The sequence below is a fragment of the Hyaena hyaena genome, unplaced genomic scaffold (assembly GCF_003009895.1).
Source record: "Hyaena hyaena isolate Hyena2069 unplaced genomic scaffold, ASM300989v1 scaffold_160, whole genome shotgun sequence".
NCBI classification, from domain to species: Eukaryota; Metazoa; Chordata; class Mammalia; order Carnivora; family Hyaenidae; genus Hyaena; species Hyaena hyaena.
Genome location: NW_024080793.1, coordinates 318,848 through 332,430, shown reverse-complemented (window position 1 = coordinate 332,430; position 13,583 = coordinate 318,848).

The window sequence follows — 13,583 nt, the reverse complement described above, 5'->3', positions numbered from 1 at the left end:
ACAAAAGGGAAACACAGTGGATGGATGTTGACTCTTGCGTGAAACAACAAGTCTTTGGGAGGGAGGAAAGGAATGGCTAACTCAGTCATGGTCACTTTGTCTGGAGTGCTGCTATTAACACAACTTGTTACCAAGTACCCCCAGTGCCTCCCCCCCCCCCACTTCCTAGAAGAAAACTTCCTATTTCCAGGACAGAAATTCTGATCAGCCCAGATGAGGTCATGCATATACTTTTCAATCACCTTCTCACAATAAATGCAGCCCCCAGAGGCTCACCTATGCCAGGGTTTGAGGGCTGTTTCTAGGGGAATGCTGTATCATGAGCCAGGCCATTCCAGAGAAGTAGTTTCTACAATGGTAAGCCTAATTAGAGGTTTGCAATGAACGCCCTTGATCAGGCTTGGGAAAAGTGAGAGGCAGCCTCCAAGAAGAGGTGGCCATTGAGTATGGTGGCCTTGAAAACAAGTAGGCAGTTCATGAGATAATCCAGATCAATAAACTAGACCCTTAGGAAACAGGGGCTCTGCAGGGTTCAAGGTCTGAAGCTCACAGAAGAGTCTGTTTGGCCAGCCAAGTTTCCTCTCAAGGAACTGGTGAATCACAGTTGGAAAGCAAACTGCTTCTTGGGTATCTGAGGGGTTTGGGAAGGTCAAGGCCAGGGTATCAGTGTCAGGCTAGAGACTTTCCATAATGTCAAGGAGGGGCAGTGGTAGGGGAAAACCAGAGCCAAAAATGCCGGTTCCAGTCTAGCTCAACCACTTAATCAGCTACTTGATTATTAGGAATTCTCCACCCTGAGACTCAGTTACCTTATCTGCAAAGTAGAGGAAATAATATTTCTCAGACTGGGTGTGTCGCTTAGAGAAGATGTGTTTGGAACCATCTAGCAAGAGTTGGCAGGACCAGAAGACCCATCCATGCCCATGGGTTTCCATTTTTGTTGTTGCTTTGGATGCCGTACTCTGCCTGAGGTTTCAGTCATTATTTGGATGGGGGATGAATTTTGGGAGGACTCTATAACAGAAGCATTTAGATGCCAGGAAATCAGTGACCCTGTGTGTTTCAGCGGCCCGTCCCTAATTGTGGGAACTGGCTGGGAGGGAGGCTTCCATATATGTGCTGGGCAGAGCATGTTATATTTATGGTTTTCATTCCCCATCTTTGCACGGTTTTTTTGCATGCCTGAGCTCGCAGACCTCTGGTCCTTAGCTTTGCTCACTTCTTTTGGCTACGTCTTTTTTAGATGCTTAATCTCTGGAATTCCAGCAGAGAAGCCGCTACAAGGCATTATCCCAGCCTCAGTAGGAAGCCCCAGCTCTATTGCTGTAATTCCTGTGTTTTTACCTGACTCTTGGAAGAGCAAGTTCATTCCCCAAATCTCTCATTACACAGTGGAGTTCGGCACAAGCTGATAGCCGTTATTTTATTTGCTCCCTGGTGGCCGGGCAGGCCAGCAGGTAGGAGGGGAAGCTATTTCGGAAAGCCACCTGGAGAATGGCAAGCAGCTGGCCTATAGAAGAAGCACAGACTAAGCTCTCAATGCTGCCTCTGTTGCCCATGAACCTTGGGGACTAGAACAACCTCCTTGACCACTCCGACCCGCTTTTGTTATATGTGAGGTGGGGAGAATCTCATTGGGCTGTGGGAAAGCCCTGGTGAGGTACTTATGAACATGCTTTTGTGACATGGCATCTGGCCTGGGGAAGGGACTCAGGAAGTGTTAGTTTCATTGACCTTCTTTTAGGTTAGAATAACCGGCATCCTAGGTTCCTCTTCCCTCCAGGGGCCTGCTGCTTTGTAGAGCAAGCTCTTTCTGTACTTCCCTAAGAGTTCTTGTCTTCTTTTGATGGTGATGAATATAAAGGAAGGGAATTAGGGATTAAACACAGAGAGGTGTGTGTATTTGCAGGCTTGCATTTTGCACCTAGTTTCGAAATTCCTTCAAACTGCTTATCCTGCTCAGCAAGTCAGTCCTTCCGTGTCACCAGATATATCGATGAGCTCTGTGTACTCCAGAGTCTAGAGAAATGTCGACATGGGGCTGGGGAAGTTCAAGAGCATGAAGCCACCAGGTACCTGGGGGAAGGGCCTGCCAGGGAGGAGGTCACTTGGAAGGAGGCATCTTCTAATTCACCATGTCCCTGGGCAGCAGGCTGGTCCTGGGAATGGTCTCTGAGAGATGCAAATGAACATAGAAGTGGTTTATGAAGGAGAGAAAGGAGAGGTCCCTGGGATGTGAACTTCGCTCAGCCCACCTGCAACATTCATCCCCCAGCAGGGTTAAGGATTGCTCAGGCAAAGTAAGAGCCTACCCACATTGGACCTCTCATTAAAAACAAGATGCTGTTCTTTGGGTGAGAATAGATTGGAGGAGGAGGAAGAGGAAGTGGGGCATTTGAAAGTGCAGCAAATTTGAACGACCCAGACCTCATTTTACTACTGTGGAGACTGATTGTTATTATTTTTTTTTGTGAGAATATTTGAGATGTTCTGGAAAGAGTGCAGACAAGGAGACGAGGTGTGGAATCAGAGGTGATTAAAGAGTTTCTATTCCAGGGGCTCCTGGGTGGCTCAGTCGGTTAAGCGTCCGACTTCGGCTCAGGTCATGATCTCACAGTTCGTGGGTTCTAGTCCCGTGTCTGGCTCTGTGCTGACAGCTAGCTCAGAGCCTGGAGCCTATTTCAGATTCTGTGTCTCCCTCTCTCTCTGACCCTCCCCTGCTCATGCTGTCTCTCTCTCTCTTTCTCAGAAATAAATAAAACATTAAAAAAAACAACAGTTTCTATTTCAGAATCACTTGGCCTGAGGTTAACATAGCCTGAGGACTCCTCTCCTTCACCAACTGTGGGTGACCTTGAATAAATCACTTCCTCTGCCAAACTCCAATTTGGGAGCAATCATTGTGTAAAATGCATTGGAAATATTTAGAATAGTGCCTCTATCTGCATATCTACTCTTTATACCAGACATGTTGCTGTCGTTGTCTACTCTGGCTCTTTATATCTGGCGATTGCAACCCAGTTTTCTTTTGAAAATGACCTCCTCTCCAACAGTCATTTCTGTGTGCTTTAGGTGGAACTAACTATCTTTCTGTGCCAGGCTGGATCTCATGAACCAGTCTTGTCCCAATCAAAAAATTCCATATCCCTGGCCATAGTGGTCAGAGTAGGGTTAGGTCAATGTGAGGGGGTATAGGAGGTAGCAGAACCCAGAAGATGGGGCTGGGTAGAGGGCCGGCATGAAGAGGAGTGGTGGCCTTCTGTCCGGAAACACAGACAAAAAGGAGACCCCACAGGAAGGATCCAGGAGAAGAAACAACTTGACCTTTGCTCTCCTCCTTCCTGGTTTCCTGCCAGAGCTCACCAATGGCCATACCCAACCCAAGCCAACCCGAGGCAAAGAGGCAGTGATTGAAATCTTTTCAGGACAGCCTCTCAGGGCTGAGACCAGAATCCAGAAGAAGGGGAGAGGGTCTGGAGAGGGAAGTGGAAGACAAATGGAATGGTTCATAATTAAGACAGTGTTATCGGCACCAGAATAGACAGAACAAATGTGAACAGACCAAAAAATCCAGAAGTATGAACCAGGACAGGTAGAAATTTGCTACAGGGAAGCTTGACATCTCAGATTCCAGGGGCAAAAGGGGCCTTGTAAAGAAGTGTTGTTAGGATAACTGGATAGACATTTGGAAAATGATCCAGTTGTGTCCACACCTCAACCTATCCGTCGGGTTAGATTCCAAATGCATCAGAAATCTAAACGTGAAATATGGAAACCACACATTAAATTGTGGTTTATGTATTGTCTTTTAAAAAAAGACACAGGCACATTCCTTTAACCGTGGGAGTGGCAAGAACCTTTTTTTCTATGACTCACAATTCAGACATGTTAAAAGAGTGATAAATTTAACGATCGATTTTTTTAAGGGTCTGTATGACCCAAAACGGCACATGGGGTCAAAGTGAAATGACAAGGTCAGAGTAAAGATTTGCAGTTTATATCCTAAAGGGCCCATCTCATTAATAACCTTAAAAAGCTCTTCAAAACTGAGATTAAAATGGTTAAGAGACGGAGTTCAGAGCAAAGGAGATGTGAAGGTCTTCTAAACAAAGGAAAAGATACTCAGTCTCACTCAGCACAAAGGAAATGCACATTTCAACTACACTGAAAGGCCATCTGCCACCTCCCAGAAGGGCCTGAATCCAAGTGCATTGTTTGCAAAGAAACCACCCATCTCCTGTGTTGCTGGTAAAAGGGCAAAAGGTTCAAGTCCTACCAATTTTGCAACATGTAATGGTTGTTGCATGTGTATTGATCCTTCGACCTGGTAATCTTACTTGCAGGAATTTACCCTAAGGGGAGACTTCCAGGACTAGGAGAGCATTCCCTGTTTTATATATTTCTACTGTATTATTTCCAAGACCAAGAGCAGAAAGACTGGAAACAACTCAAATGGGCATCACTCAAAGAACGGTTGAGTAAACGAGGGGTATGTTCACGCGGTAGACTCTCCTGCGGCCGGAAACATCCATGAGAAATAGCTCCATGTAGAGTTTAGAGTGGTTTTCTGGGTATTTTGTTAAGTAAAAAAACAAGTTGTTGAACGCTGTGTAGGGTTTGCTACCTTGGGCGTAACCAAAGGGGAAGCACATACTGTATTTACAAAAAGCAGTGTAAGGACACGAGTCTAAACCAGACTGACTCCATAACAGGCTTTAAGTTTCCCCTCTAAACTAGAAGGCCTGAGTTTCAGTTTCCCTGAACTATCAGGCAGCTACACACTGCCCAAGGCCGAAGAAACTGCCCACCACATCACTCCACCACACTACCTTGGCAACGCCCAATCAAGAAAGGCCAGCAACTATAGATAAATCTCAACTGCCTAATGTAAAAGTTAACCCATTAGTCGCCGAACAAGACTCTAGGCTCGCTCTATGGTTGGTTGAATTTAAGGGTACCCTGAATGTTGTAATTGGATGCTGTCAAAAGTAACAGATACTCTGGATAACATGTATGGTTAAACCCGCTGTCAATAATGTTGTATAATTATGATTGGATCACTGTTTCCATGCCACAATTTCGGTAACTCCCCCATCACAAACCCTATAAAAACCCTACTCTGCCTTTTTTCGGGGCTCACAGCACAGATCCACTGCATTGGTGAGGTCTGTGAGCCTGAGCCCGAGCCCGTAATAAAGCCCTTTGCCTTTGCATGCGTGACTCCCCATAAATGAGGAGTTACTCTTGCCTGGTAAAGGAAATAGAGAATCAGATCAAAGAACACCACGGGCTGTGCTTAGACAGCTTAGTCTGAGACAGGGGGTTTGAATTCAAGTCCTAACCCTGCAGCTAACTAGCTAAGGAGGCTTTGCCTTGCCCCCACCCCCTCTTTGAGCCTCATTTTCCATATCTGGAAAATAAAGAGGTGATGATAACCATGTTTACTTCCAGCACCACACGCCCAGAGATTGTTCTATCCTAGGATGACTTGCTTTGAGTCTCTCCTTCTGTATGAGTTTCCCATTCTTATAGCTGCTCTGCCTGTTTTGCATGGTTGCTGTGAGAGTCAAAGGAGATCGTGTATATAAAAGTGCTTTAAAATGGGGGAGCGTATGCTGAGAAGGTGAGTGAGTGATTAAAAACTCTAAGACAGTCGCTGCAGTTTTGAAGTCAAGCGATCAGAGAGCGGGTATCAGAGAGTGAAGTATAGCTTGAGAAAGTACTTTATTCACTGTAATAACCTCCCCGCTGTGCTCTCTTCCTCTGAGTAGAGTGTGGTCTAAGGCAGTCATTTCTCCGGGGCAGCCATCCTGGCAAAGAACAGGGTAACCTCAAGCCAGCTTCCGTCAGGTGGGCGGAGGTGGCCTGGACCCCCTGCTCTGTGACCTCAGGCAATGGACCTCTCCTTTCTGAAGGCTTAGGTTCTTCATCTGAAGCAAGAGAGGAGAAAGTCTCCCTGCCTGGGTTGTTACAAGAACCAGTTGGATGACATGGTGAGAATATTCTGCAGAATTGAGAGGGTGCTGAAGACAGGGGAGGTCCCTTCCAAAGCTGAGATGAGGCAGTTCTCTTGGAATTAGTTAAAACCTTAGAAAAAATTAAGACGCTGTCTCCCAGACCCTCTCATTTAGACAAGAGGGCTTCTAAGAATCTTTAGAGTGGCTCTCAGCATCCTGACACTCCAAAGTAGAGAAAACAGTGAGAAAATAGTGAACGTGGCTTTCAGGCATGGAGTTAACCACCACTGGAAACCCAGAAAGGTTTTAAGTGAGTGCTAGAAAGTTAGGCAGAGAAAGCGGAAAATAAAAAGGGATTTGGGACTCCCAAATTTCCATAGGGAGAAATAGACTGTGAAAAACCCTCAGCAATAACCATGGCTCTTTTCTTGAGAAGAATGAATAAACGAATGAAAGAGTAGAGACGAAAGAATGCACATCTCAGAGGACAATGTCCAGAGAACAGAAACAAGGGTGAAAAAGAACATGGATGAGGGAATGGCTCCCAGTGAGCTGACCTGGCTCTTAAATGGAAAACATTTTCCATCCTCAGAGTAGTAGAAGCAGAGGAGTTCCAAGCTGGATTTTTAGAATTTCTACGAGCCAGTGTCTTTTTCAGTTTTCTGGGTGGAGAGTTACATCCAGAAAGCTCTACGAAGGGGTGCCTGGGTAGCTCAGTCGGGTAAGCATCCAATTCTTGACTTCAGTGCAGGTCATGGTCCCATGGTTTGTGGGTTCAAACCTCATGTCTGCGTTGATGGCACAGAGACAGCTTGGGATTCTCTCGCGCATGCTCTCTCTGCCCCTCCCCTGCTCACAGGCACATGCATGCTCTCTCTGTCAAAATAAATAAATAAACTTAAAAAAAAATAAAGAAAGAAAGAAAGAAAGCTGTATGAAGCAACCTTGTCTACATCTGGGCCCGATACAAAGCATGAGCTCAGAAGCTTCTAGAACCCCTCAGTGAAAATTCACAGTAGCAGTGTGGCAGGCATTTAGTCTGCCCGTTTTCCAAAGAGGAAACTGAAGCCCAGAGAGGTGAGATCATTTACCTAAAGCAGCAGTTGGCAGACGTTTTCTATAAAGAACCAGATAGTAAGTACTTTAGGCCTCACGGGCCATACGGTCTGTTAACCACTCCTCAGCTCTGCATCCCAGCAGGAAATCGGGAGGACAATTTGTAAATGACTGGGTGGAGCTGTGCTCCTGAAACTTTGCTTACAATAACGGACATATGTCATACTTGACATAAGTCATATTTGATCAGCAGGCTACCATTCGCCACCCCCTGGCCTAATGTTGCACATCTGGCAAGAGACAGTCTGAATTTAAACCCGGGCAAAAGAGAATCCAGAGGCTGAGCTCCGAAACCCTAAGAAGCCAGAGAGTTTTGAGAAGATAGAAAGCGCTATAGACCGAACGGTCTAGTCCCCCCCAAAATTCGTAGATGAAAGCCTTAACCCCTAGTGTGATGGCATTTGGAGGTGGGCCCTTCGGGAGGTGATTAGGGACAGATGAAGTCGTGAGGGTGGGGTCTTCGGGATGGGATCAGTGCCTTTCTAAGAAGAGACTTTGAAGCGCTTGCTCTCTCTCGCTCGCTCTCTTTCTCTGTGCCTCGTGAGGACACAGCAAGAAGCCTGTCTGCCAGTGAGGAAGATAGTCCTTACCAAGAGCTGAATCTGCCCAACCCTTGGACTTCCCAACCTTCTCCAGAACTGTGAGAAAATGCAGTTTTGTTAAGCTAGCCAGTCTATCATGTTTTGTTGTAGCAGCCTGAGTGGACTAATTCGGAAGGATTTTCCAGCACTTTCCTGACAGTCTGTGGGTGCTCAAGCCTCAGGAAACACCCTGGTGCGGTGGACCCTGCATGGAGGTTCACTGTGAAAGGTTCACTTACTTCACAAGATGACTTTGACAGTTAAATTAAGGAAAATAACATATGCAGAGCCCTGAGCATTGTGTCAGGCCTGCAGAAGACCCCCGGTCCATGAAGGCCTTCCGTCTGAGGAACCCGGCCACTCAACACTCTCTCTTCTGTAAGCCTTGCTTCGACTCTTTCCAGCACAGTTGTGGGCGAAGGCTGTCCTGGGGATCACACACCACACCCCCCTCTGTTTGTCTCCATGGAGCACTTGTCATGCTGTGAGGTGATAGTCTGCCACATGACTGATCCCTTTTGGACTCGGAGCTCCTGGAAGGCGCAGCCCACCTCTGACCTCTGCACTTCCATGACCTAGCTTGTGGGTTGCTGTAGTCAGAATTGGGGCTCATTCTGATTTCCCACTTAAAATTCTAGGGTCTAGAGTCAGAGGTGCTTCTGGAACAAGCCTCCCTCTTCCATTCTGCATTTTCTTATTTAGGGATGTAGGCCCTGCTTTGACTGTGTGTGTGTGTGCACACCGGTGTGCGCATGTCCCTGCCTGGCTGTGTGGGTTTACTTAACGGAATTCTATGTCTTGCAAATTCCTTCCCAATTATATGGCAAAATTCACATCCATCTCCCAGTCAAACTCTTGGTTCCACAGTCAGCCGTGGGCATCGATAACTTAAAGAATTCTCTTCTGAGTTTCTCAACAGAGATGTGTTGCTCTCCAGGCTCCAGATTGTGGAGGATTAGGAGAAGCCAAAGTTTTATACATTTCCTTAGAGTTTACATCCTGCGGTGGAAGGGTATGAAGGGCTCAGCCCCAGAGACACGACTCCCAGGCTGTGCTTCTCACAAGGGAGTGTGAAGGCGCCTTTCCCCTGTGACGCCCTGCTGTCCCCATACCTGGATCTTCTCACACGCCCCGCATGCGAAAGTACACCACATTCATCTGCTTGTTCTGCAACCCACAGCAGAGCCACCCTGTTCTCTTCCTTTTTCAGGTTTTCGTTCCTTGTGTGAATGGTTCGTTTTTTTCTGTTGTGAGCTTTGGTGATTATGTTCCTTCAGGAGACAGTTTCCCCTCATGGTCTGAAAACCACAGCTCGAGACGAGGCTTATTTTTTTAATTTATTTTTTTAAAAGGTATGTCTATTTTTGATAGAGCAAGCAGGGGAAGGGCAGAGAGGGAGGGAGACAGAATCCGAATCAGGCTCCAGGCTCTGAGCTAGCTGTCAGCACAGAGCCCAACGTGGGGCTCGAACTCACAAACTGTGAGGTCATGACCTGAACCGAAGTCAGATGCTCAACCGACTGAGCCACCAGGCGCCCCAATTTCTGTTTATTTCTCATACTGGATTCTTTAATATCTCTGCTACCAAGGTACTACTGGGTACTTCCCACGACAGGTCCCTCCCTAAGAGAAGCCTATGGAAATTCTGTGGGTTTGTCTGATTGTCCCCTGCAGGTCACAGAAGGACAGATGCAAGCTGTGGATATGAGGACCTGCCAGGCCAGGGAAGTCTCTTGGAATGAAAGGTTAAGGTTGTGAAGAGCGATCGATAATAGGCTCTGCTATTCTGACGGTGGGGTGGGGGTTGGGGGGCGGGAGAATAGACAGTTCCAAGCTGCACTGAGAGCCATAGTTTTCTCTTTCTTACATAGTCTTGCTCAGAATGTCCATTCTGGAAGCTGCAACAAGATAGCTATGGTTTGTCCTGGGTATGAGGAAGTCCATAAATCTCCCACTATCCCATCAGTCAAGCTTACTGCTTCCATTATTTTAAGGAGAACCAGAGAAACACTGAGAGCAGAAACTATTCTCCCCCCCCCCCCCCCCCCTCCAAGATTCACTAACAACGAAACTCAGCCCCTGGGGAGACAAATGTTCTACAATCTCTGCAGAAACTTCCTGGCTTCCAGCTCAGTTTAAAATTGAGCAACCATCAAGGTAGATAAATGGATCTTTCTTTTTTTTTTTTTTTTTTGGTTGTTTTTTCTTTTTTGTTTTGGTCCTTGTTAGTTTTCTGTCTGGAGGGCCACCTGCCTGGCGTATCTATGTAATCCACAGCTGCCAGCACAGGCCCTGGAGTGTGTCTGATGGCTTTCTCACTTACTCTGTGCAAAGGAGCAATTTTCATTTCAGACTCGGCAACTCTGAAGGCCTTTTACCTGGCCTCCAATTCTCTGATTTTTATAACCCCCCAGGGGCAGTGGGGGTTGGTGGGTTTCCAATAGTTAGCAGCTTCATGCATCTATCATTCCACATTACTCTTACAAAATCATCTTGAGGGGCGCCTGGGTGGCTCAGTCAGTTAAGTGTCCGACTTCGGCTCAGGTCATGATCTCACGGTTTGTGGGTTCGAGCCCCGTGTCGGGCTCTGTGCTGACAGCTCAGAGCCTGGAGCCTGCTTCAGATCCTGTGTCTCCCTCTCTCTCTGCCTCTCCCCCATTCATGCTCTGTTTCCCTCTGTCTCAATAATAAACATCAAAAAAAAATTTTTTAATCATCTTGATTGCCTGACTCTTTCTGCATTTTAGTCTGTGTTCTTTCTTCACCTGTTCAAGCGTGACACACTCTTTCTGGATTTGTTCAAATCATACATTCAATTAGCGAAGCATCGCATTAAACAGATGACACCTGACTGAGCACAGAGCCTTCCTGGATTCTGTATCTTCCCCGTTCATTGGTGTCTAATCCATTGACAGAGTTTTCTAAATGAATAAACCTCCAAACACGTCTCCTGACCATTTTGAATACAGGGAAAAAAGTCGCGATCTCCTTTGCGGCTGTCACAGTTTTGAAGGTTTTGCAGATTGGTTTTACCGAGCTTTGAAATGTAGATCAGATCGCGTCCTGAACGGGGTTGTCGGCATCTCCCTGGCAGTCAGGTTTCCGTGACTATTTCACATTTATGTAGGATCCTGGGTGTCGGGTGAGTTTCTAGTCCGATTTCAAGGACACAGGGATGCGGACACGCACAACTACGTCCGTTCTCAGATCACGTGCCACGTGTGCAGTCTCTAGGGTTTGTCCGAGGCTTAGTCTTTTCTCTGTCTGTTGTGGGGAGGGGGTTCCATTTTGTTAAGTATTGCTGGCATGCTGTGCTGCCTTATGCATTAGCTCCCTTGAACCCAATCCCGTGAGGTGGGGACTCTGAGTCTCCCCACTTTGCTAGATCTGCCCACAGCGCACATATATCATCTACAGCAAACACATCCCAGCCTTCCACCTGCTGCCCCTCGCACACATCCATGGGCACATGGGAGAAGAGAGCAGTGTGGCCCAGAGGTTATGTTAGCACCTGAGAGCATATCCTGGCTCTGCCGCTTACCGGGGAGACCTGGGGCAAGGCACTTCACCTCCCCATGCCTCAGTTTCCCCACCCAGAAAACAGGGGTATAATAGTACAGATGGTCCTCACGACTCATGAGCTCCCTATTTGTGGATTCGGCTACTGGCGTACCATGACTTGTGACCCCGAAATGAACATTTGCAGTGTTTCATGATCATTCACGGACATTTACGCGGCGGGGAAAGTGTGAGTTGTCTGCAAGGCCCTTTCCCAGCTGAGGTCAGCCGAGATGCCGCTCTGCTTCTTGTTTCAGCCCTCCTGTTCCAAACGAGTGTCCTTCTTGCAGCGCATTCAGTGTTTCTCATTTTTGTGCTGGTTGTGGGTGATCTTATGGTGTGGAAACTCTGTTGATGCTCCCAGGTGCCAGAAGGCTGCAGTGTGCGTTATGGAGAGAATATGTGTGTTAGCTGAGCTTCATTCGGGCAGGAGCTACAGTGCTGTTGGCCATGAGTTTTGTGTTAGTGAATCAACAATATATGAAATGGAAATGTCTAAACAGAGATACATAAAACAAGGTTATATATTGATCGGTTGACAAACACGTTGTGACCAGCGGCTTGCCTCTTGCGTTTCCCTTGGAGCAACGGTTCAGAATTCATGAATTCAGAGTGTTTGTGGAGAATTTATGCAACAAAACTGCCATGAATAACAAGAATGAACCGCACTGGCCTTGCAGGGCGATAAGATTTAAGTAAATACATGCATACCAGGCTTGGAGCTATGGCTGGTATACAGGAAGCATCAAGAAATGCTGGCTCCTAGTATTAGTTACCTGGAAAGCCCATCCTCATCTTCATCACCTGGCCCTTGCTTCTGGATTTTTCTACTCTTCACCACCTTGCTGAATCTCTGACACTTAGGAGAAGAAGACCAGGATGCCCTGAGTGCCTATCCCACCTTGTACAAAAAAAGACCCTGGGTAGGAAGGACCCTGGCACTGACATAGCCTTCTCTTGAAGTGTGTCTTGAACTCCTTCCCAGTAGCAAGGACCTCGGCCATCCCCCAGGGTGCTCTCAAGCCCACGTCCTGAACTCTGAGCCCCTTGGTGACCACTCATACTGAAGCTTGTCTGTCTGACCGCTATCACCCTCCACTGGCTCTGACCACCACTCCCTTCCTTCCCATCATCCATTTGGGCCAGCCAAGCCCAACACCACCCCCAACCACCCACCATCTGCTTTATCAAGCTATTGCAAAGACATCCTCCACTTAATTTAAGTCCCTCGAATAGAGTCATTTGAAGTCATTTAATTTTCTTTGAGGAGAGTAAAGAGGCTGATGAGTCTTAGGAGGAATTCACCAAAGGGAGAAATTGTCATTCCTTTGTGAGCACTGCAGCAATCACGTCCCCATTCTGATACTATACGTGTGGCTACTTGTCCCCTGTGAGCATCTGCTTGCCAAACAAGGTTTAGTATGTTTGCCTCTACCACATGGAGTCATGAAGGCTGAGTTAGTAAACCAGGTAAAGGGGCGCCTGGGTGGCTTAGTCGGTTAAGCATCGGACTTCTGCTTAGGATCTCGCCCCTGCATCAGGCTCTGTGCGGACTGCCAGCTCAGAGCCTGGAGCTTATTTCAGAGTCTGTGACTCCCTCTCTCTGACCCTCCCCTGCTCACGCTGTCTCTCTCTCTTTCTCCTAGAAATAAGTAAAACACTAAAAAAATTAAAAAAAAAAAGTAAACCAGGTAAAGCCCTCAATGATAACCTAACACAGGGATTGACAAACTTTCTCTGCAAAGGGCCAGATAGGAAATTTTTCAGGCTTTTGGGTGCTGACGCCGCCATCGACAATATGCCAAGGACTGGGTCTGGCCATGTTCCAATAAAACTTCATTTATGGACGCTGAAATTTGAATTTCATACAATGTTCATGTTTATACAATTTTGTGTTTCTTTTGATTGCTCCTAACCACTTAAAATTGTAAAAAAAAAAACAAAACAAAACATTTTTTTTTTCACTCACCAGCTCTACGAAACCAGATTTGGCCCATGGACTGTAGTTTTCCAAACCCCTATCTGGGACGCAGTCATTACTCAAGAAGTGCTAGCCTCATTGACAAGCAGGACCTTCTTTTGTAAGTTCCTGGCTCCTGATTAAAGTAAACTTGGTGGCACCTTTCTCTGAAGGCCTGCAAGCCTTTCACAAGTCTCCAAGAACAGTCTAGAAAGCACGGTTTTGAAGAGTCTTGGTGGGAAAGCAAAAACGTTTCATCCACAATGGTCTAGGCCAATGGCTCATCAAGAAAAGGTGGTCTGGGGGTGAGGATGGTGGACTTGGAGTCACGGGAACTGGGTTTCAGCTGCAGGAGTTGATTGAGCTCATTAACTTTCTGGCTTCAGTTTCCCTCAAGAGAGAAATGGAGAC